The sequence below is a fragment of the Hyperolius riggenbachi genome, chromosome 2 (genome assembly GCF_040937935.1).
Source record: "Hyperolius riggenbachi isolate aHypRig1 chromosome 2, aHypRig1.pri, whole genome shotgun sequence".
NCBI lineage: Eukaryota > Metazoa > Chordata > Amphibia > Anura > Hyperoliidae > Hyperolius > Hyperolius riggenbachi.
In genome coordinates this window covers 524,874,465-524,898,286 of record NC_090647.1, presented here as the reverse complement: position 1 = coordinate 524,898,286, position 23,822 = coordinate 524,874,465, and the positions used below count along the sequence as shown (strand labels likewise).

General features: G+C 44.6%; 1 long non-coding RNA gene across 1 annotated transcript; it reads left to right on the top strand.

Moving 5' to 3' along the window:
* The first annotated feature begins 11,551 nt into the window (after positions 1–11,551).
* LOC137545033 (uncharacterized) lies at positions 11,552–20,199 on the top strand. Its single transcript, XR_011025975.1, has 5 exons — positions 11,552–11,775; positions 13,008–13,031; positions 14,669–14,731; positions 17,459–17,528; positions 20,104–20,199. It is a non-coding gene; the product is annotated as an uncharacterized lncRNA (long non-coding RNA).
* Positions 20,200–23,822: the final 3,623 nt, after the last annotated feature.

The window sequence follows — 23,822 nt, the reverse complement described above, 5'->3', positions numbered from 1 at the left end:
AATAAACAGAAGGGCTGCAGTTTACACTTTTCCAGTGAAATTTGTTTTTGGCTCCGCCCACTTTTTGTAACCTGGACACAAAGTCACTACTCAATGCCCAAGTTTGTGAGTTTTGGGGTCCTTGGCATCAATAATTTGTATTTTCCCATTAAATGAAACAAATCTGATTCACTGTTTGTGGCTCTGTCCCCTTTTCTGAATTTGAACCCCAGTGACCCAATGACCAACTGTACCAGGTTTGAGGCTTGTGCCATTAACAGTGCAAAAATGGCAGCAATTTTAATATTCTCCTTGAAAAGTGACATGTGATTTTTGATTGGCATTTTTAGGCTCCACCCACTTTTCTGAATATTAATCCCAGTCACCCGGTAACCAGCTATGCTATGTTTGAGAACCCTGCCATTAACAGTGAAGACAGGCTGCAGTTTACAATTTCCCAGAAAAATCTGTTTTTAACTCCACCCACTTTTTGTAACCTTGACACACAGTCACTACTCAATGACCAAGTTTGTGAGCTTTTGGGTTCCTGGCATCAAAATTGTGCTAATATAAGCAGTTTATCCAGCAAATAAATCTGGCTGTTTTTGGCTCCGCCCCTTTACTGAATTTGAACCCCAAACACTTAAAGGGAACCTGAAGTGAGTAAAATTATTTAAAATAAACACATGACATCGCTGCAAATGAATATTACATACTTACCTCACTGTCAGTTCCTCTCAGAAGCTCACCATTTTCTCCTTACAGTGATCACTTCCAGTTCTGACAATATTTTGTCAGAACTGAAATATACCAGTTGCTGTCAGTTATATATCAGCAGCTGTCAGTTACAACTGAATGTACAAGGTAATGTCCATGTTTCCCTATGGCTCAAGTGAGCGATATTACAGTTTAACAGTGTGATGAGCAGGAAGCTGTTATGGGGTAATGGCCATTTTTATAATGGAGAACGGAGAATTCCATTGATCACAGTGGACAAATGGGACACGGGAGAGGAGAAAGAGATTGGGGAGTAGACTGCACGGGAGGTAAGTATGACCTGTGCATGTTTATTTTGACTTTTTATTTTCAGTTCAGGTTCTCTTTAACGACCGACTGTAGCAGGTTTGAGGCCTCTGCTATTAACAGTGTGAGAATGGCTGCAGTTTCAACATTCCCCTTGAAAATCAATAGGTGAATTTTGATTGGCTCTTGTAGGCTCCACCTACTTTTCCGAATATTAATTCTAGTCACCCAGTGACCAACTGTGTGAAGTTTGAGAACCCTGCCATTAACAGTGTAAGAAAAGCTGCAGTTTACATTTCCCCATGTAAAAAGTTAGTTGTTTTTGGCTCTGCCCACTATTTCTAATCTTGACATACAGTCACTTAATGACCAAGTTTATGAGCTTTGGCATCAATAAGTTGCATTTCACCATTGAAATTAAACAAATCTGATTGGCTGTTTTTGGCCCGCTCCTTTCAGAATTTAATCCCCAGTCTCCCAGTGACTGACTGTAGCAGATGTTAGGCCTCTGCCATTAAGAGTGCATGAATGTCAGCAATGTAAATATTCCCCTTGAAAATCAAAAGGTGAATTTTGATTGGCTGCTGTAGGCTCCACCCACTTTTCTGAATATTAGTCCCAGTCACCCAGTGGCCAACTGTGTCACGTTTGAGAACCCTGCCAATAACAGAATGGCTGAAATCAATCTAACAAATCTGATTGGCTGTTTGTGGCTCCACCCCTATAGTGAATTTGGACCCCAGTCACCCAATGACTGACTGTATCAGGTTTGAGGCCTCTGCCACTAACAGTGTAAGAATGGTAGCAATGTGAATATTCCCCTTGAAAATCAATAGGTTCATTTTGATTGGCTGTTGTAGGCTCCACCCACATTTCTGAATATTCATCCCAGTCACCCAGTGGCCAATTGTGTAAAGTTTGGGAACCCTGCAATGTAAAAAATGAAGTTGTTGGCACTGCCCACTTTTTCTAACCTTGACATACAGTCACTCAATTATCAAGTTTATCAGCTTTGGGGTCCTTGGTATCAATACTTTGTATATTCCCATTGAAAAATAAACAAATCTGGCTGTTTGTGGCTCCGCCCCCTTCCTGAATTTGGACCCTAGTCACCCAGTGTCCAACTGTACCAGGTTTGAGGCATCTGCTTTTACCAGTATAAGAGAATGGTAGCAGATGAAATATTCCCTTTGAAAATCAAAAGGTGAATTTTTATTGGCTGTTGTAGGCTCCACCCACCTTCCAAAATCTTAATCTGTCACCCAATGACCAACTGTGCAAAGTTTGAGAACCCTGCCATTAACGGTGTAAGAATGGTTGCAGTTTATATTTTCCCAGTAAAAGTTGTTTTGGCTCCACCCACTTTTTGTAACCTTGACACACAGTCACTCAATGACCAAGTTTGTGAGCTTTCAGGTTCCTGGCATCAAAAATGTGTGAATGGAAGCAGTTTATCCACTAAGGAAATCTGATTGGCTGTATGTGGCCCCGCCCCTTTAGTGAATTTGGACCCCAGTTACCCAATGACCGACTGTAGGAAGTTTGAAGCCTCTGCCATTAACAGTGTAAGAATAGCAGCAGTTTAAATATTCCCCTTGAAAATCAATAGGTGAATTTTGATTGGCTGTTGTAGGCTCCACCCATTTTCTTGAATCTTAATCGCATTCACCCAGTGACCAAGTGTGGCAAGTTTGAGAACCCTGCGATTAACAGTCTAAGAATGGCTGCAGTTTACATTTTCCCGTTTAAAATGAACGGCTGAAATTTGATTGGCTGTTTTATGCTCCGCCCACTTTTCCTGGATTTGTAACCTCGGTCACCAAGTGACCAACTGTGCCAAGTGTGGGGACTTTGGCTTGATTACTGTGAGAATGGCAGCCTTTTACATTTTTTCCATTGACTTGAATGGGTGGAATCTGATTGGCTGTTTGTAGCTCCGCCCACATGTGCAGGGGGGCCACGAGACCCCCCGAAACATATCATCCCAGGTAGTAAGGGATCTGTGTACCAAGTTTTGTTCAAATCGGTCAAGCGGTTTTCGCGTGATCACGGCACATACACACACACATACACACACACATACACACACACATACATACATACATCCGATTTTATATATATAGATAAGTGGGAAATACAGCTATGGTGGCTAATTTGTGATATTATTCAGGAAATAAACTTGATGTCATGGGGCTTGAATCACTAAACCGTGATAAGTCATATCACGGCCGTTTTGGCACGCATTTTCGTATTTGCGCGTGATCGCAAATTAGCGCTCGCAATCGCAAATTATCGCACAAAAACAATATCGTTTTCACACAGTAATTTGTGATTGTGCATGATAATTTGTGATTGCGTGCGCAAATTCGCCATCGCGCGCAAGCACAAAAATCCGTGCGAAAACGGTCGTGCTATGACTTATCACAGTTTAGTGAATCAAGCCCATAGTGTATAGCAGGGGCGTGAGAATGTTCCAGAACGTGGGTGTGGTCATGTGATGATGTCACAATAGGCTCCCTCCACAGCTGCAGCAACCATTGTGACATCAGCATGTTTATCATATATTGGCTTGTGTTGGCCCTGAGGGCTCATTTCCCGTGAGATTGGCAGGTGAGTAGCTGCTTCTCCCTCATGTCTCCTATTCTAGGATTTCCTCTATTCTTCTATAGGTGTCACTCATATGTGATGTTCCCCACCCTTATATCAGCTGGTCACTGGGGAATCAGCAAAGGGGTTTTCTGGGGATTATACATAATATGATTTATTCTGATGTTTATATAATAATTCAGGCTGATATGTAACTACCAGTGATACACATGGCAGTGAGGGTGGGAACACACTAGGCAATGCGTGATAGTTTGCGTTTTCCTACATATGTATTTGTGCATTTTCAGTGCGTTTTGCAAACATATGCTTTTTGTTCCGTACGTGTGTTTTTCTTGCGTTTTGCGTGCGTTTTCATGCGTTTGTGGTTCATATATATAAATTACATATATACGTTTTGTAGGCATTTTTAATATGCTTTTTATACTAATCACAAGAAAGTCAAAAGGAAGCGGAAATACATCATCAAAATTCTTTTTTTTTTCAACATATTAAAAACGCACAAAAACACAATACCTCTGCGTCACTATTCACATTCACTATGTGCGTTTTAGATGCGTTTTGGAAAAATATGCAGCAAGTCCTACGTTTGAAAAAAACACACATTGCAGAATGCAAACATCTGCTTTTTTCCATGCGGCTTATTAACTTGCATTATGTGCATTCTCTGCTGCGGTTTCAGCAATGCTAGCGTTTCTGCCTAGTGTGTCCCTACCCTGAGTGTTTGTTTTATTGGTTATAAGTGGGAAATACAACTATAGTGGCTAATTTGTGATATTATTCAGGAAATAAGCTTGATTTTATAGTGTATAGCAGGGGTGTGAGAATGTTCCAGAATGTGGGTGTGGTCATGTGATGATGTCACAATAGGCTTCCTCCCTCCACAGCTGCAGCAACCATTGTGACATCAGCATGTTTATCATATATTGGCTTGTGTTGGCCCTGATGTCATGGGGCTTGATTCACTAAACCGTGATAAGTCATATCACGGCCGTTTTGGCACGCATTTGCGTGTGATCACAAATTAGCGCACGCAATCGCGAATTATCGCACAAAAATAATATCGTTTTCACACGGTAATTTGTGCTTGTGCATGATAATTTGCGATTGCATGCGCAAATTCACGATTGCGCGCAAGCACAGAAATCCATGCGAAAACGGCCGTGATATGACTTATCACAGTTTATGATATGTGTTTGTGGTTCACATATATAAATCGTACATATGCATTTTGTAGGCATTTTCTATGCATTTTATGCTTATCACTAGGAAGTCAACATGAAGCAGAAACACATCATAACAATTGTTTTTTTGTTTTTGTTTTTTTAAAAGCTTTCAAAAATGCACTAAAACGCAATACCTCTGCGTCCCCCTTGACATTCATTATGAGCGTTTTAGATGCATTTTGGAAAAATATGCAACAAGTCCTGCAGTGTAAAAAAAACACAGAATACAGCTATGGTGGCTAATTTGTGATATTATTCAGGAAATAAACTTGATGTCATGGGGCTTGATTCACTAAACCATGATAAGTTATATCATGGCAGTTTTGGCGTGCATTTTCACATTTGCACGCGATTGCGAATTATTGCGCGCAATCGCAAATGATCACTCAACATGATATCATTTTCGCGCGATAATTAGTGATTGTGCGTGATAATTCATGATTGCGTGCGCAAATTTGCGGTCTTGTGCAAACGCAAAAATTTGCGCGAAATTGGCCATGATATGACTTATAACGGTTTCGTGAATCAAGCCCATAATGTATAGCAGGGGTGTGAGAATGTTCCAGAACGTGGGTGTGGTCATGTGATGATGTCACAATAGGCTTCCTCCCTCCACAGCTGCAGCAACCATTGTGACATCAGCATGTTTATCATATATTGGCTTGTGTTGGCCCTGAGGGCTCATTTCCCGTGAGATTGACAGGTGAGTAGCTGCTTCTCCCTCATGTCTCCTATTCTAGTATTTCCTCTATTCTTCTATAGGTGTCACTCATATGTGATGTTCCCCACCCTTATATCAGCTGGTCACTGGGGAAACAGCAAAGGGGTTTTCTGGGGATTATACATAATATGATTTATTCTGATGCTTATATAATAATTCAGGCTGATATGTAACTACCGGTGATACACATGGCAGTGAGGGTGGGAACACACTAGGCAATGTGTGAAAGTTTGCGTTTTCCTACATATGTATTTGTGCATTTTGGGATATTTTTCAGGAAATAAACTTGATGTCATGGGGCTTGATTGACTAAACCGTGATAAGTTATATCACGGCCGTTTTGGCGTGCATTTTCACATTTGCACGCGATTGCGATTTATTGCGCACAATCGCTCAAAATGATATCCTTTTTGCGCGATAATTCGTGATTGTGCGTGATAATTCGCAATTACATGTGAAAATTTGCGGTCTCGTGCAAACGCGAAAATCCGTGCGAAAATGGCTATGATGTGACTTATCAGGGTTTAGTGAATCAAGCCCATAGTGTATAGCAGGGGTGTAAGACTGTTCCAGAACGTGGGTGTGGTCAGGTGATGATGTCACAATAGGCTCCCTCCACAGCTGCAGCAACCATTGTGACATCAGCATGTTTATCATATATTGGCTTGTGTTGGCCCTGAGGGCTCATTTCCCGTGAGATTGGCAGGTGAGTAGCTGGTTGTCTCTTATGTCTCCTATTCTAGTATTTCCTCTATTCTTCTATAGGTGTCACTCATATGTGATGTTCCCCACCCTTATATCAGCTGGTCACTGGGGAATCAGCAAAGGGGTTTTCTGGGGATTATACATAATATGATTTATTCTGATGTTTATATAATAATTCAGGCTGATATTTAACTACCGGTGATACACTTGGCAGTGAGGGTGGGAACACACTAGGCCATGCGTGAAAGTTAGTGCTTTGCTGCATATGCACCTGTGCAGCACGGTGTCGTGCAAACGCGAAAATTCGCTCGAAAACGGCCATGATGTGACTTATCACGGTTTAGTGAATCAAGCCCATAGTGTATAGCAGGGGCGTAAGAATGTTCCAGAATGTGGGTGTGGTCATGTGATGATGTCACAATAGGCTCCCTCCACAGCTGCAGCAACCATTGTGACATCAGCATGTTTATCATATATTGGCTTGTGTTGGCCCTGAGGGCTCATTTGCCGTGAGATTGGCAGGTGAGTAGCTGGTTGTCTCTTATGTCCCCTATTCTAGGATTTCCTCTATTCTTCTATAGGTGTAACTCATATGTGATTTTCCCTTATGTCAGCTGATCACTGGGGATACAGCAAAAGGGTTCTCTGAGGGCTGTACATAATATGATTTATTCTGATGTTTATATAATTAGTCTGACATTTCATTGCTGGTGATATACATGGCTGTGAACGTGGGTTGTATTGGTTATAAGTGCAAATACAACTATTTTGGCTGATTTGTGATATGATTCAATAAATAATCTTGGTGTCATAGTGTATAGCAGGGGCGGAAATCGTATTTGAACGGAAAAAAAACGCATTACCTCAACTGCAGTATCACTGAACTCGGAAGCATTGGACCAATCAGAGAATGCAGCGTCAACATGGAAGTACTTGGCCAATTAGGGAATGCAGAAAATAACCAAAACATTTCTTGGCGATAGGCTTTCTGCAGAAATAGCGCATTACCACAACTCCACAATTTTAGCCCAATCACAGAACTCAGAAGCATTGGACCAATCAGAGAATGCAAAGTCAACTCGGAAGAATTTGGCCATTCGGAGAGTGTAAAAAATGTACCAAACAAAGACTCCTCGGAAATCCGTAAATTTGGTAATCGGCATTGGCGCAAATCGGAATTTCCACTAAATCAGCATTTCCAACCATCCCTACTTTTAAACATCATTTGGGAAATGCAGCTCTTTAATTGATTGATCATGAGAAGAAGGCGGTGCTGGCTGTCACATGATCATCGTCCTCACTGCTTCGTACTGCATGAGGCTTTAGAAAGCTAGTGGTGGCGCTGTATTGATAGATGTTCAAACACAAATCTGCTAAAATCTGACTAACACTGAATGATGCACGGCGGTAAAGCTATTGATATTTTTGGGTCTATATCTGATCAGGTAATTATTGATTGTTTACATTATCAGGTACATATCATTCAGTGTATATGCCACCACTCATTGTCATTGCAAACACTCATGTCATTTCTGTCACTTGTGTATGTTTGTATAAAGCAGGTTTAGTTTCAGGTTATAATGCCCCCTTCTTCTTTCTATTTACAGATTATTGGTTGTAACAAACTTTTGGTTTGCCGATCAAGCGAGAAACTATAGTCTCTACAGTTCATAAGCTGTCAGTGAGTATTACCATTTATTACTTTATGCATGTTTGATGTAGGAGAGGTTGTGTGGTCAGTGTGGAGGATGTTTAGGGATGTCCATGCGCATGCATGCACTTTTTCTCTCAACCTGCACACAGATAGAAAGCGTGGGATCAACATCAGATGGGCGGACAGGTATTGTGATCACGTACCAAGCTAGGGCCCGCCATGGCATGTAAAGTACCCCTGATATGGGGTTAAAAAGTTGGATGAGGCCTATGGTGGGCCAGATTACCTCCTCCTGAGTGGTCACAAACTGCTTTTTGTCCTCAGTGTCCCTCCCCTGTCTCATTACCAGTCCTCTAGGCCCTCCCACCTTGTCATGTCCCTTCTATGTATTATACACTAGCTGGATGCTCGGTGTTGCCCGGGTATGTATTTGGCCGGTGTTGGCTCCGCCCACTTTTCCTAACCCTAACACACAAATACTCAATTACTTAATGACCAAGTTTGTGGGCTTTGCGGTCTTTGGCATCAATAATTTGCATTGAAATAAAATAAATCTGATTGGATGTGGCTCCACCCCTTTTCTGAATTTGATCCCCAATCACCCAATGGCCAACTGTACCAGGTACAGGTGATTAACAGTGCAAATAGATTGTGCCATTAACAGTGCAAGAATGGCAGCAATTAAATATACCCCTTGAAAATCAATAGGTGAATTTTGATTGGCTTTTGTAGGCTCCACCCACTTTTCTGAATATTAATCCCAGTGATCTAGTGACCAACTATGCAAAATTTTAGAACCCTACCATTAACAGTGTAAGAATGGCTGCCGTTTTCCCAAGGAAATTCGTATTTGTCTCTACCCACTTTTTGGTTATGAGAATAAATAGTAGCCTATACTCTATTCCAGGTAATGTACTATGTGTGTGCCAAATTTCATTCAAATCTGTTCAGCCATTTTTGCATGATCGAGTAACAAACATCCAAACATCCGAACTTTCCAATTTATTTTATTAGTAGGATTGGCACTTCCTGATGATGTGTCATGTGATTCCTTGTTGCCGTAGCGGGACGACCCTGGAAGCGGGGATCATGTAAGTGTTAACCCTCACTTGTTGCCTGCTCGCCACTCCGCAGGGAGGGAGGAGGGAAAGTATTTTAACAATGTGACCTGGGGTCTACAGCATGCAGTTTGGGCTGCTTAAACTTTACCCATGCCAGCCATAGAGGCTTCCCGGTCCCTTATCCTTGCCCCCGGTCCTCATCCACTGTCCCTTGCTAACTGGTGGAATACACCTTCAGGCTTATAAAGCTTCAGAAGTATCTCCCCTCCCCCAGTATCTCCAGAGACATAGATGTGTACTGTACATGCATGAGTTCCAGCTTGCGCAAGTGCAGTACAAATGCACCCATCTTCTGTAGCACTCGGGGATGAAAGTATTTCCAAGGCCTTCTGAAGAGTTCCCAAGATGTGGAATTACAGACGGGGCCAGTGGTGGACCGAGGGTACGGAGAGAGGATCGGGAAGACTCTATGGGATCCACAGCCTGCCTTCTCCATAGGGAAATATCTTTTTTAAGTCGCTTCGCATTTGCTCTTTTGTGACCATCTCTTGTCATCTCTCTTTGCCTTGACTGGAGAGGTGTCACTATAAGGAGGATCACTGTAGGCAGCAATTCTTAATTTACCTTTATTTTCCTTTCTAGGTATCATGGCACAGAACTGTGAGGTCATGATGGAAGAAATATCCATCGAAGAGTGGTAAGTATGATCAAAAAACCTAATACTAATAATTGAAATCCCCTTTCCCATAATCTAACCATATTCTAACCTAACTTTGAATACATAATACAAGAAAGGTTTGTGTACCTTCAGGGCTGGATTTATACTTTTTTGTGCACCTAGGCCAAGTATCTTGGGGTTCCCCTTTCATGTGCAGCAACGTCTCTCCCATTACATGTGCAACCCCCTCTTCCACATGTTTCTACATATAGCCCTTCTTTTTCATGAACACCTCCCTTGGACATCGGTTTCCCATTTTCATATGTTGGCAAGGGCATAGCAATAGCAATAGCAGCCATTGCAGCTGCTATGGGGCCTTGGAGCAGAGGGGGCCCAGGTGGTACTTGTGTACCTTCACCCTATGATTTTATCTAAGTGCCCATGGACTATATGCAGTGTAGATGGCTGAGAATTTAAATTTCCCAATTAACTTATATCCATAGTGTCAAGGTTTGGCCAGATCGAGAGGGAAGCAGCCTTATTTAAGCTAACACAAGGCTTTCACCCCTCAACAACACTTCACTCTGCCACCACTAGCTGCTGCTAGACACTTCAACAATTCCCACTCTGCTGTCGAGGGGCCTGCACTCAGTCCAGCATTTTCGTATTTAGGTCAGCTTTGTGCTTAGGCATAAATATGGGAACGCCACACACACACACCACACACACCACACACACACACACACACACACCACACACCACACACACCACACACCACACACACACACACACACCACACACCACACACCACACACACACACCACACACACACCACACACACACACCACACACACACCACACACACACCACACACACACACCACACACACCACACACACCACACACACACCACACACACCACACACACCACACACACACCACACACACCACACACACACCTTGGTCGTGGAAGGACACGAATTCTGATCAGATCAGGATCAGCCCTAGCAGAGTGCTACCTTCAGGAGAAGACAAGTTCTGATTTTTCCAGGCTGATTTTTATAGGAAGATTTGTATCCGAGGCCAGAAATAATCCAATTTCCCCAGATTGTGACATCACAGTTTGCAGAGACCTCTGTAAGATCCTTGCTTGCTGTGATATGCAAATTCCAAAGGTTTCCTGTTCCGCTTTGAACCTTCCAGACTCAGTCCAATTGTATATTGGGACAACAGGTGGCTGTATACAGACTTCAAAGCAATGCAAACACGTCAGACTGCAAATGGCTGCTAATTAGCAGCTTCCTTCATCTTAGTAGGCTGTAGTGTCCAAAGGAAACAGAATGCAAATGTAATTTACACTGCCATACTGAAAATCAAATTAGCAACTTCCTTCAGCCTTGTGTCCAGGTGACAATTATACACCAAAGCCAGCTGCCTGACTGGCTTCTAACAGACATACACATAAGAGGTGCATAGCCAACATAAAATGAAAAAAACATGGCTTCCACGAGATAAAGTTTCAAAAGATGGCTGCAATATTATCACACATAGGGTAGAGGCAGATGGCATTTCTCAAGAATGCCTACATCTTTTTTTCCCCAACCACTCTTTTGGCTACCTGTGGTGCAGGGAATTTTTGGCAACCCATGGTGGGGTCAACCCAAGGGGTTCCTCTGGCTACCCTTACTGAAAGAAGGGCTAGTTAATGCTGGGAGGCCCTCTAGTTACCTAAAATTGGTATGTGGAGGGAAGGGGCGCAAAGGTGCCTTGTTATTTTTGGGAAGGGGGCCTCAACTAAAACTTTGTTATGGGGCCCTATGATTTCTAGCTACGCCCCTGTATGTTGCTCCACATTTTCAGCCTCCCTTTCATGTGTAGCAACCCCTCTTTTCTGTTCAGGTGCCCCTTTGGGCTGCAGCCACCCAAAGCCCGGGCCTTTGTGGCCTTTCCAAAAAGCCAGCCCCGTGTACCTTGACAACATTTCTAATATCACAGCACACTGTCATTGTATCATGAGTATATTCATACCCTGGCCAGTAAAAGAGCTCATATGGAGAAGTAATAGCTTGTCATATAATGGATGTTTTCTCTTTTGTATTGGATATCCGGGGATACCATCCTGGATGAACCCAATATAATCTGGATGTAAGTATGTATACAGGTCATTCTCAAAAAATTAGCATATTGTGATAAAGTTCATTATTTTCTGTAATGTACTGATAAACATTAGACTTTCATATATTTTAGATTCATTACACACAACTGAAGTAGTTCAAGTTTTTTATTGTTTTATTATTAATGTTTTTGGCATACAGCTCATTAAAACCCAAAATTCCTATCTAAAAAAATTAGCATATTTCATCCAACCAATAAAAGAAAAGTGTTTTTAAAACAAAAAAAAGTCAGCCTTCAAATAATTATGTTATGCACTCAATACTTGGTCGGGAATCCTTTTGCAGAAATGACTGCTTCAATGCGGCGTGGCATGGAGGCAATCAGCCTGTGGCACTGCTCAGGTGTTATGGAGGCCCAGGATGCTTCGATATCGGCCTTAAGCTCATCCAGAGTGTTGGGTCTTGCGTCTCTCAACTTTCTCTTCACCACAATATCCCACAGATTCTCTATGGGGTTCAGGTCAGGAAAGTTGGCACGCCAATTGAGCACAGTAATACCATGGTCAGTAAACCATTTACCAGTGGTTTTGGCACTGTGAGCAGGTGCCAGGTCGAGCTGAAAAATGAAATCTTCATCTCCCTAAAGCTTTTCAGCAGATGGAAGCCTGAAGTGCTCCAAAATCTCCTGATAGCTAGCTGCATTGACCCTGCCGTGGATAAAACACAGTGGACCAACACCAGCAGCTGACATGGCACCCCAGACCATCACTGACTGTGGGTACTTGACACTGGCATTTTGGCATTTCCCTCTCCCCAGTCTTCCTCCAGACTCTGGCACCTTGATTTCCGAATGACATGCAAAAGTTGCTTTCATCTGAAAAAGTACTTTGGACCACTGAGCAACAGTCCAGTGCTGCTTCTCTGTAGCCCAGGTCAGGTGCTTCTGGAGCCCAGGGAGGTGAGTGAGAGCAGGGGCTGCTGCAGAGACTTTAGCAGCGTGATTTTTTCCCCCTGATTTTAGGGTCTGAAATGTTTTAAAAAGACTCTAAAAATCCTGAAGTAATCATACTGCCAGGGAGGTTAAAGTAACTTTAAATGCATGAAATAACAGATGTTTATGTACATTGATAGCATTTCTAATATCACAGCACTCATTGTATCGTAAGTATATTCATACACTGAGCAAGTAAAACTTCATTAGTGTTTATATAAGGAAGCAACAGTTGGGCATATAACTAATCTTTTCCCTTCTCTTTTGTACAGGTCTCTCCAGTCATTCTATGATATGTAAGTATACATGTAAATGTGTTGTGCACCAGCCCTGCTGTCCAGTGCTTACAATATTTCCCAGCATCACAGCACTCTGTTGTTACATTTATACAAGGACTTGAAGATAAGCAGTTCCAAGCACTGCGCAAACTCTTCACACTCACAGCTGGGAGAAAAAACAAACATTCCTTCCTGTTTTCTATTATTAGATCTGGGGAAAAAAGAGTAAATACAGGCAGGGGCATAACTACAGGGGAGCAGCCTCACAACTGCAGGGGTGCCCCGAGCTGTAAGAAGTCCCCAACTACCAAGGACAGATTTTCCATAAGGCAAAGAAGGCAGGTGCCTAGAGGCGCCTGATGATGAAAAGGCAGCTCACCCCTCTCCCCATGTGTCTCCATCCTGCCTTCCCTATGCAGAATCCCCAGCAGACCGTAAATGAGAGTTTACTCAACCAGCTCTCGGCATTCCTCTAATAAGATCTCCCTTCTGCTGGGGGCATATTTAGCTACCTAACACTTGAGGGCGCCTCTAGCTACATAGTACTAGGTTGCCAGAAGTGCCTTCAATATTAGTGGGCAACTGTGGCTAACTCAGGGGAAGTAGGGAGGGGGTGACAGCTGGGCCAGCTAGCAATAGTTAAGATGTGGTTTTGGCATGGTTTGGTAGTGGGGGGACTGACAGCTGGGCCGGCTGGCATACTTAAGGTGTGATTTTGGCAGGGTTTGGTAGTGGGGGGGGGGGGGGGGGGAGTAACAGTTGGGCCAGCTAGCAATACTTGAGGTATGGTTTTGGCAGGGTTTGGTAGAGAGGGGAGTGAAAGCTGGGCCGGCTGGCATACTTAAGGTGTGATTTTGGCTTGGTTTGGTAGGGGGGGGGGGGGGGGGAGTGAAAGCTGGGCCAGCTGGCATACTTAGGGTGTGATTTTTGATGGGGTTTGTGGGTACATGGATGGTGAAGTCTAGGGTACCAGAACATTTGTACCTACAGGCTCCTATGATGTAAATCCAAGCCTGCCAACTACTTCTTCACTCCCTCCAACAAAAGGGGTCCATCCTTCAGATCAGGTGCTTTTGGGGCTACAGTTGTTATGGATGTGAAGAATACGATGTCCACACTTGTTTTATGACCTTGGCTAGGTGGACCCCCAGGCTGCGGCTATGAGGGGCACCAAGGGTAGGCAAGGGAAAGGGTATGAAACATTAGGGGGACCAATCACATATTTACTGGGGGGCACATGATTTGTAGTTATGCCCCTGAATACAGTTTTCAGAGTGAATAGCTGTGGATAAAACGACTTTTCCCTATTCCATAAAACAATGTTTAGTTTATCCACACATGCCTCAATCTAAGCAGAGACAGAAGGCTTTGAACATTTTGCTTTAACCACATAGTCAAATGAAGAAATCCTAATGCTCAGTTTAGTTACAGAGGACATAATGGGGGAGATTCGCTAAGATTCTCCAGGGTTAGAATACACCGGGGAACATACGGGATCCTGTAACTCTATAGTTTGTTGCTAGTGTTAGGTGGGAAGAGTTTGAGATAAAAATGAATTCTCTTTACTACTAATACAATATAACTTGTGCTTACAATATAAGAGCTGCCTGTATTACATTAAGTAACATTCATTTATTTCTTTTCTCCTTATCTAGGGATAGCCCACTCATTTTACCCTCTCCCTATCCTCCACGTCCGTGGTGGAGACCAAGGATCCAGTAAGTAAATATGTTTCTTGCAATTTCTGCCCCAGTAGCATATTAGCATTTATAATATTGACTTTACATACTTCTCATGTAGGGTCTTTGTGAAGAGGTGGAAGGTTTGCAAACATAATGACATAGTGTGGAAAGCAAGACTTATAAAAAGTCCCCCCAAAAAAAGGCTGAACAAAACTGCATAGCAAGCAAACCTTAACCGCTTCAGTGCCAGCGGTCTCTGGCCCCTTAAGGACCAGATACCATTGGTGCCAAATACCAGGGCCTGCTTACGTCTGGCTGCATGGAATCGCTGCTGCCGCCATTCATGCCGCACACCCGTCACCCCAGCCTCTCTATGATGGCAGAGCTCTGTGAGCCAGTCAGGAGCCAATTTCATGAGATTGGCCGGGATGTTCGTGAGGGAGACTGGCAGACATCACGGGAGGCTCAGTAAGTACTTCAGGGGGGAGGTTTGTGAGGGAGACTGCCAGACATCACGGGAGGCTCAGTAAGTACTTCAGGGGGGAGGTTTGTGAGGGAGACTGCCAGACATCACGGGAGGCTCAGTAAGTACTTCAGGGGGGAGGTTTGTGAGGGAGACTGCCAGACATCACTGGAGGCTCAGTAAGTACTTCAGGGGGGAGGTTTGTGAGGGAGACTGCCAGACATCACGGGAGGCTCAGTAAGTACTTCAGGGGGGAGGTTTGTGAGGGCGACTGCCAGACATCGCGGGAGGCTCAGTAAGTACTTCAGGGGGGAGGTTTGTGAGGGCGGCTGCCAGACATCACAGGAGGCTCAGTAAGTACTTCAGGGGGGAGGTTTGTGAGGGCGATTGCCAGACATCACAGGAGGCTCAGTAAGTACTTCAGGGGGGAGGTTTGTGAGGGAGACTGCCAGACATCACTGGAGGCTCAGTAAGTACTTCAGGGGGGAGGTTTGTGAGGGAGACTGCCAGACATCGCGGCAGGCTCAGTAAGTACTTCAGGGGGGAGGTTTGTGAGGGAGACTGCCAGACATCGCGGCAGGCTCAGTAAGTACTTCAGGGGGGAGGTTTGTGAGGGAGACTGCCAGACATCGCGGGAGGCTCAGTAAGTACTTCAGGGGGGAGGTTTGTGAGGGAGACTGCCAGACATCGCGGGAGGCTCAGTAAGTACTTCAGGAGGGAGGTTTGTGAGGGAGACTGCCAGACATCGCGGGAGGCTCAGTAAGTACTTCAGGAGGGAGGTTTGTGAGGGAGACTGCCAGACATCACTGGAGGCTCAGTAAGTACTTCAGGGGGGAGGTTTGTGAGGGAGACTGCCAGACATCGCGGCAGGCTCAGTAAGTACTTCAGGGGGGAGGTTTGTGAGGGAGACTGCCAGACATCGCGGGAGGCTCAGTAAGTACTTCAGGGGGGAGGTTTGTGAGGGAGACTGCCAGACATCGCGGCAGGCTCAGTAAGTACTTCAGGAGGGAGGTTTGTGAGGGAGACTGCCAGACATCGCGGGAGGCTCAGTAAGTACTTCAGGGGGGAGGTTTGTGAGGGAGACTGCCAGACATCGCGGGAGGCTCAGTAAGTACTTCAGGAGGGAGGTTTGTGAGGGAGACTGCCAGACATCGCGGGAGGCTCAGTAAGTACTTCAGGGGGGAGGTTTGTGAGGGAGACTGCCAGACATCGCGGGAGGCTCAGTAAGTACTTCAGGGGGGAGGTTTGTGAGGGAGACTGCCAGACATCACGGGAGGCTCAGTAAGTACTTCAGGAGGGAGACTGCCAGACATCACGGGAGGCTCAGTAAGTACTTCAGGGGGGGGGGTTGGTGAGGGAGACTGCAAGATATCACGGGAGGCTCAGTAAGTACTTCAGGGGGGAGGTTTGTGAGGGAGACTGCCAGACATCACGGGAGGCTCAGTAAGTATTTCAGGGGGGAGGTTTGTGAGGGAGACTGGCAGACATCACTGGAGGCTCAGTAAGTACTTCAGGGGGGAGGTTTGGGAGGGTGACTGCCAGACATCACGGGAGGCTCAGTAAGTACTTCAGGGGGGAGGTTTGTGCTATTTCAGCCGGTTGCCCAAGCAACCGGCAAGCACATGTATCTGGCATCAGGCGATCCCCGCCGGTACCGGATACTGAGGACTTTGCTCTATCAGAGGTGCTGCTGAGAAGCTTTTATTCTGCAGTTGTTTCCTGCCGGCTGTGTTTGGTAGAGATGATGAGTGTGATGCATATTTCAAGCTGATGCAAATGGCAATAACTTTGTGCAAGAGTATGTCGCTGGGAACCTGACCAGGCAAAATCATCAGCCAGCGATGAGCCAAAATGCCCATATTCTTTTCACTTTTTTTTTTTTTAAAGAGAAAAAAATGACTTCCTATAAAACTTTGCATTTTCGTGCAAAGCACATTTCGAATATTGCGGTTATTTTTGAAAATTGCTATTTTGGTCTAAAATTTGGCACTTGTTTTTTTTTTTTAAATTTGCTATTTAGGTGAAAACGCAGAAAAATTAGCGTACTTTTTTAGGAAGAAACGTGAAAACAAAAATGGCGTTTTCAATGTGAAAAGGACTTTGGTCATTTGGTCAATTTGCAAGCAACACTGTCTACTACTACTACTACTATCTTTCATAGGTCCAATTCCAAGCTATGCAAACTAACAGAGGATTCATATCAACGTGAAATAATTTGCATCTCATTGATCATCTGTAGCCATTTTGTTGTCTCTCTTGTGTCTCAAACTTACCTTTTTTTTCTTTTCTTTTTTCCCTAGGTTAGCTGGAGCCTTGAGGAGGATGCTTAACCTCCTCCTTCCCTGCACTAAGGTGCAATCCAAGGACTAGGTATGTTGCTATGACCTTTATTACTGATCTTTCCTATATTAATCATAGTAGCTTGATGAGTGATGACCAGTATAGTACAGTGTATTACTGTCACCCGGCACAATCATTGGTGATCATTATTGTCGCTCAAAATTATGTTACATTTTCATATGACACAATAATAATTGAACCTCTAGGACATATATGCCAGAATCAGGAAAAACCAAGTAGGAAGGAAAATAATATTGGTGAATGGTACACCAATAAACAAAATCATACAAATATTTGTAAAAATCGTATAATTCTTTATTGTATCAAAAAAAGCATCTATTAAAAAGGCTTGGCCACATATCCCAACCGCCACCCCTACTGACTCCAACAACCCATCAAGCAGACTCAACATTCAACCACACGTACTTAGACCAGATATACCGGGCAACACAAAACGTAATAATATTGATATAATGTTAGTGGAGCTCCAAAAGCAAGAAGACACTAAATGTGCCTAATCAGGTTGCAACCTATTAACCTCAATATGTAAGTCCGGCCACTGGTCCATATCGTTACAGCAGAGAGGTAGCTAAAGCCAAAAAGCAGCAGAAGCGGTGTAGCATAGTAATTGTTGTACAAGCAGTCTGTTCATTAAGACTCCATATAACGAGTGACAGTCTGTTTATCTCCTCAAGGGACACAGCCGTAAGTGGTGCAAAGTAGAAATCAGCAGCATAGACTGGAAAGCAATACTGTCACATGCAGGCCTGTAGCTGGCAAATACAGCAAGTCCTAACGTCAAAACACTGTCCGTTGGTTTAAGGCACAGACAAGCAGATCAGCTCGACAACACGAGCTAAGCATAAACAGTTCCAGTGCTTGCTGGCATGTATTGGAGTAAGCTGCTCACCATAGACTGCTGCTTGATGTCCTCAGGCAAGCTGCCATGTGATCCCAGTGGTTCCTTCTGTAGGTGGGAGCGGAGACATGCTTCGGTAACACCGGGTCCAGTGTAGTGGGGTGGTCGGGCAGCCAAGCGAACAAGCGGTGATGCCACTTACAGCCTCGACGTTTCATGAGCGTTTGCTCGTTTCCTCAGGAGGCGTGGCTCACCGCAGTCAGTAACCGGCTGCTTATAACAGCCCTCATATCCTATCCGGAACGACATGCTAGTGACTCCGCCCCTTTGCGCCGCCAGCCCAGCGCCAGCCAGAGCGAGTCCCCCTTCAGAAGCAGGCCTGCAGAGCCATCAAATTTGGCACCCAAGTGGTATCCTCACTTAGCATTATGTTTGGTCCACTCTTGATTATCAATTATGATATATATTGAAGATGAAACCCTACATCACCAGGGAAGCCATATGTTGGAGGGAGAGGGAAAGTACTAGACACCAGGGAACTGTATAGGGGAGGGAAAGGGGCCACTAGACACCGAGAAACTGTATAGGGGAGGGATGACCATAAGACACCAGGGAACTGTATAGGGAAGGAAGGAGGCATTAGACACCAGGAAACTGTATAAGGTAGGGAGCGAGAACCACTAGACACCAGGGAACTTTATAGGGTAGGGCATGAGAACCATTAGACAGACACCAGGGAACTGTATAGAATAGGGGGCAAGAACCATTAGACACCACAAAACTGTATAGGGTAGGGAGCGAGAACCACTAGACACCAGGGAACTTTATAGGGTAGGGCATGAGAACCATTAGACAGACACCAGGGAACTGTATAGAATAGGGGACAAGAACCACTAGACACCAGGGAACTGTATAGGGTAGGGGACAAGAACCACTAGACACCAGGGAACTTTATAGGGTAGGGCATGAGAACCATAAGACAGACACCAGGGAACTGGATAGAATAGGGGCAAGAACCACTAGACACCAGGGAACTGTATAGGGTAGGAAGCGAGACCCACTAGACACCAGGGAATTGTATAGGGGAAGGAGGAGGACCACTAGACACCAGGGAATTGTATAGGGGAAGGAGGAGGACCACTAGACACCAGGGAATTGTATAGGGGAAGGAGGACAACCACTACAGTATATATTGGCTGACCAATAGAACATGAGCAGTAATGTGGGTGGGATGTGTGTAATGTGAATGCATGGTATGCCTGTAATGAGCTATAAACACACTATGTAGAGTAGACAGTACACACATAACCACGCTATGGATGCTCACATTTGCTATTGTGTAGAAGACTTTGGGTAAAGTTTCCTAAAAACTAACCAGAGTTTGGATAGTAGTTATTTATATATTTAGCCAGATCTACCAACACTTTGACAAACATTGTGTTGTATAAGCGTTCTTGGCAGCCTTTCCCCCAGCAGGAGCAAGCTACCACCTCTTGCAGCAGTGGATAGCGAATGGGCAGTGTGTTCAGCCAATGAGCTGTCGCTGGACCATGGATAGACATTTACAAAAGGTGCCAGAAAAATCACAAATGACTGTTTAGGGGCAACCACAGTTGCACGTTTGTTTCAGACTTTACTGTGTCACCCAATCACTCTAGTTTAGTATTTTAGACGTGCTTATGTCTTTTATTGCAAACAAACTCTATGAAAATGTTCTAACTGTTTGATCTTTTCTCTTTCTTCTAGATCTCTTCTAGTCCTAATCGGTGTGTGAAGAAGTATGGACGCTTCCTGGATTAGGGCAGATGGCGTAACATCCGTTCATATGGAGCACACCTAAATTCCCCCCCCCCCCCCAATTGGCTATGAGTGCGACTGAAGAGGGCAGAAGCAGAGGAGAGCCCATGAAGGGGGCAGGACTTTAGCCTTGGTACCTCAGAGGTTTCCTCCACTGGGGGTTTTTCCTCTCCTCCGTGCTAAAGTCCATAACATCATTTCTCCTCTCCAATTGGGTGACAAAAGGAAAACAAGGTTCACTGTGCGGGAGGGCTTTTTGTCCCAATTTATGACTTGTTGGGTGGTTGCCAACCTCTCACTGTGCCTGGAGTGTGTTAGCTGATTTGGGGGGGGAGGAGGGAAGGGGGGGAGGATACGATTGGCACACTGGATGAGCAAGAGAAACGGGCAATCGGGGATGTGTGGCACTGGCATTGGCACGAGAAAGCAGTCAGCTGCCGAGTGTCACTGGCTTCTGGGCATGGTAAAAGTGGATTGGGAACAGCTGTAAGCCCTACGGTTCTTCCTCTTCCCCAACCACCGTGCTTAGAAGTCGAGTGGCACTTCGGGCTCCCTGTTGACCGCGCCCTCCTCTCTGTGCATTGTCAGAGCCACACATCCCCGATTGCCTGTTCCTTCTACTTATTCACTGTGTCAGTCATATCCTTTCTTCCCCTTCCCTCCTCCCTCCTTAATCAGCTCTCGTCCTCCAGACACAGTGAATGCTTGGCAGACACCCAACTTAAATTGGGATACTGCTTTCAGTGGTATCTTTGACAAACAGCTCATCCCATTAGGTGAGACCAATTGGCTTCACCCATAAAACTGGTGAGACCCTTGCATTGACCCTCACCCATATAACCGGTAAGCCCATTCCATTGAGCTTCACCCATATAAACGGTGAACTAAATGCATTGGGCCTTGCTCATGTAACCGGTGGGGCCATTGGGCTTCGCCGACTACTTTTACAGCACAGTGAACAACCTCTTCCTTTTGTCACTTAATTGAGTTACCATCAGCTCTGCCCTCTTCTTTTATTATCTACAATAAAATGCAGTCGCCTTCACTTTGTTTTATGTTTCATTTCTTCTGTATTATACTTAATAGTAACATATTATACCAGGTTAAAAGGTGGGGTTTATATTAGTAAAATTTTCAGGATAAATGTATATACAATGTATATCGGTGACAATACTAGCGTAATAAACCTGTCTGTGAGCAGCTCTCACTTTAATAGTTGGACACAGGGACGGTTCTCTCATGAAGCAAGGTGACATTTTCATCAGGTGCAGAGATTACAGTGGCAGCATTTTTGTAATAGCATGCAGCCAGAGTAGGAGGAGAAGTGAGAGGAGAGCGAGGTGAAGAGGTCATCATTGGGGAAAAGCAGCTTGTTGTGCTGTGTGGAGAATCTGACAGTGAGTGAGGAGGAGAGAGGCTGGAGATCAGCAGTGTTTCATTTGACTTGCACAGCAGAAGATATGAGGTGGCACTGCTGTCCTGGCTGAGGAGGAGGAACATCCTCACAAGTTTGCCTCAGGCAGCAAAAAGTCTAGCACTGGCCCTGGTTAGACATGAGGTGAGAAAATTGTCCACATGAGTAGGTGGCTTCAGCTGGACTCTTTTTTTCTGTTCTAGAGGATATCCCATTGCTCCCAGGGAGTAACATCTTCATTATAATGAGTGAAGTAGATTCTTGGGAATAAGTTTTGATAATCCACCTACTTCAGCCAACAGTCTAGGTAATTGACTTGTACATTTGAAATGTCTGAGACTCGCCTTTACTTACAACAACTGAAAGCAAGAAGTTTTGAATCAGGATGATACCATTTATTGGCTAACTGAACCACTATGCGACTGCCCAACGCCAATCGTAGGCCACAGAGTGGCTTCCTAGTTGCTCCATCACACCAATAGGCCTCATCTAGCGAGAGGTGAGATTTGCAGGAAATGAGCACTCGCACAAAACTTGCTTGCTCTTATTCTCTTAAGTTAACCAATAAATGGTATCATCCTGAATCAAAACTTCTTGCTTTTACTGATAGCTAACACAGTACAATACCCTACTGCTTTTTACAACTGAAGACTCTTCAGGAGTGATGAACCATCTTCAAAAACAGAAAAAGGTCTCCAGAAGAAGCGACTTTATTTTTCTTAGAGAAGAACAACAAAATGAAGAATACAGAGCCTGAAATATAAGGCTCTCTTACTGCTGTAAGGATAGGCAGGTGGTAGGTTTAATAACTCGCTCGCTTACACGTAATTTAATACAGCTAGAATCTCTGCCTCCCTCCTCAGTGGTCCTCGGCAGAACCGATGTGGCAGTTTTTCTAGTCTTCTGAAGCTCTGTGGTCACTCCCATCTGCTTGCCATGGCCCACCCCAGCTTGGAACTTGTGACTTAATTGGGGTGGTCCACGGCAACGCAGGTGGGTTGGCCACAGAATATTTCATGGAAAATGGATGTGTCTGTTTTGCAGATGGTGGGTGCAGAGGTAGAGACATCTAGCACTAATGGTCCTGGATAAATCAGAACACTAGACACAAACACTGCAATGGATTCTAGTAGAAAGGTGGCACTGGCTGCCAGTCACCTGGTCGTTGGGCTAGTCATTTTCTGCTATCTGACCTTCTTAGAGCTGCTGGAGTAAAGCCGAAGTCGGGACAGTAACAAATATTAAAATAGGAAATGTAGATTTTGGTTGTCATGGCCAACTTTTAGTGCTTAACAGCAACTCTTATCATTCCAGAAAAAGCAGAGTGTAAAAAAAACAAAGACAATTCCACACATAGCTATTTTTTGCACATTACGGCCCATATGCAATCCACTTTTTCTCCTAGGAGAGACTTTTTCATCTTCTACCTAAAATAACTTTTCAGTATTTTGCAATTGGAAAAGTACAAAAAAAGCAGTTGGAAAACGATCAAAATCATTTTGAGTGTTTTTTTTGCCTGCTGGTAATTTAAAATGCATTTTATGTACAACTTGAGAAAATATCACGTAGGTGAAAACTGAGGTGATAAAGTGACTTTCATATGGGCCCACGTCTCTTGCTGTTTTCAGGAGATATTAAACCGTTTCACTTTTGGGTGTCTCTTAGAAGAACTCTGGAGGGGCTACAAATACTGATATATCAGAGGTGCCAGCAAGGATAAAATACATTAGAAACTGGTTAACCACCCTGGCGTTCTGATAAAATCGCCAGGGTGGCTGCGGGAGGGTTTTTTTTAAATAAAAAAAAAAACTATTCCATGCAGCCAACTGAAACAAATAAAAAAAAAAACTATTCCATGCAGCCAACTGAAAGTTGGCTGCATGAAAGCCCACTAGAGGGCGCTCCGGAGGCGTTCTTCCGATCGCCTCCGGCGGCCAGAAGTAACACGTCAGCCGCCTCCGATCCAGCCCTTAGCACTGGCCGGAACTGTTTGTTCCGGCTACGCTGGGCTCGGGCGGCTGGGGGGACCCTCTTTCGCCGCTGCACGCGGCGGATCGCCGCGCTGCAGCGGCGATCAGGCAGCACACGCGGCTGGCAAAGTGCCGGCTGCGTGTGCTGCTTTTTATTTCATTAAAATCGGCCCAGCAGGGCCTGAGCGGCAGCCTCTGGCGGTGTTGGACGAGCTGAGCTCGTCCAGACCGCTCAGCAGGTGAAACAGAAAGTAGAGGTGTACTTGCCTCCAGGTTGATGACCC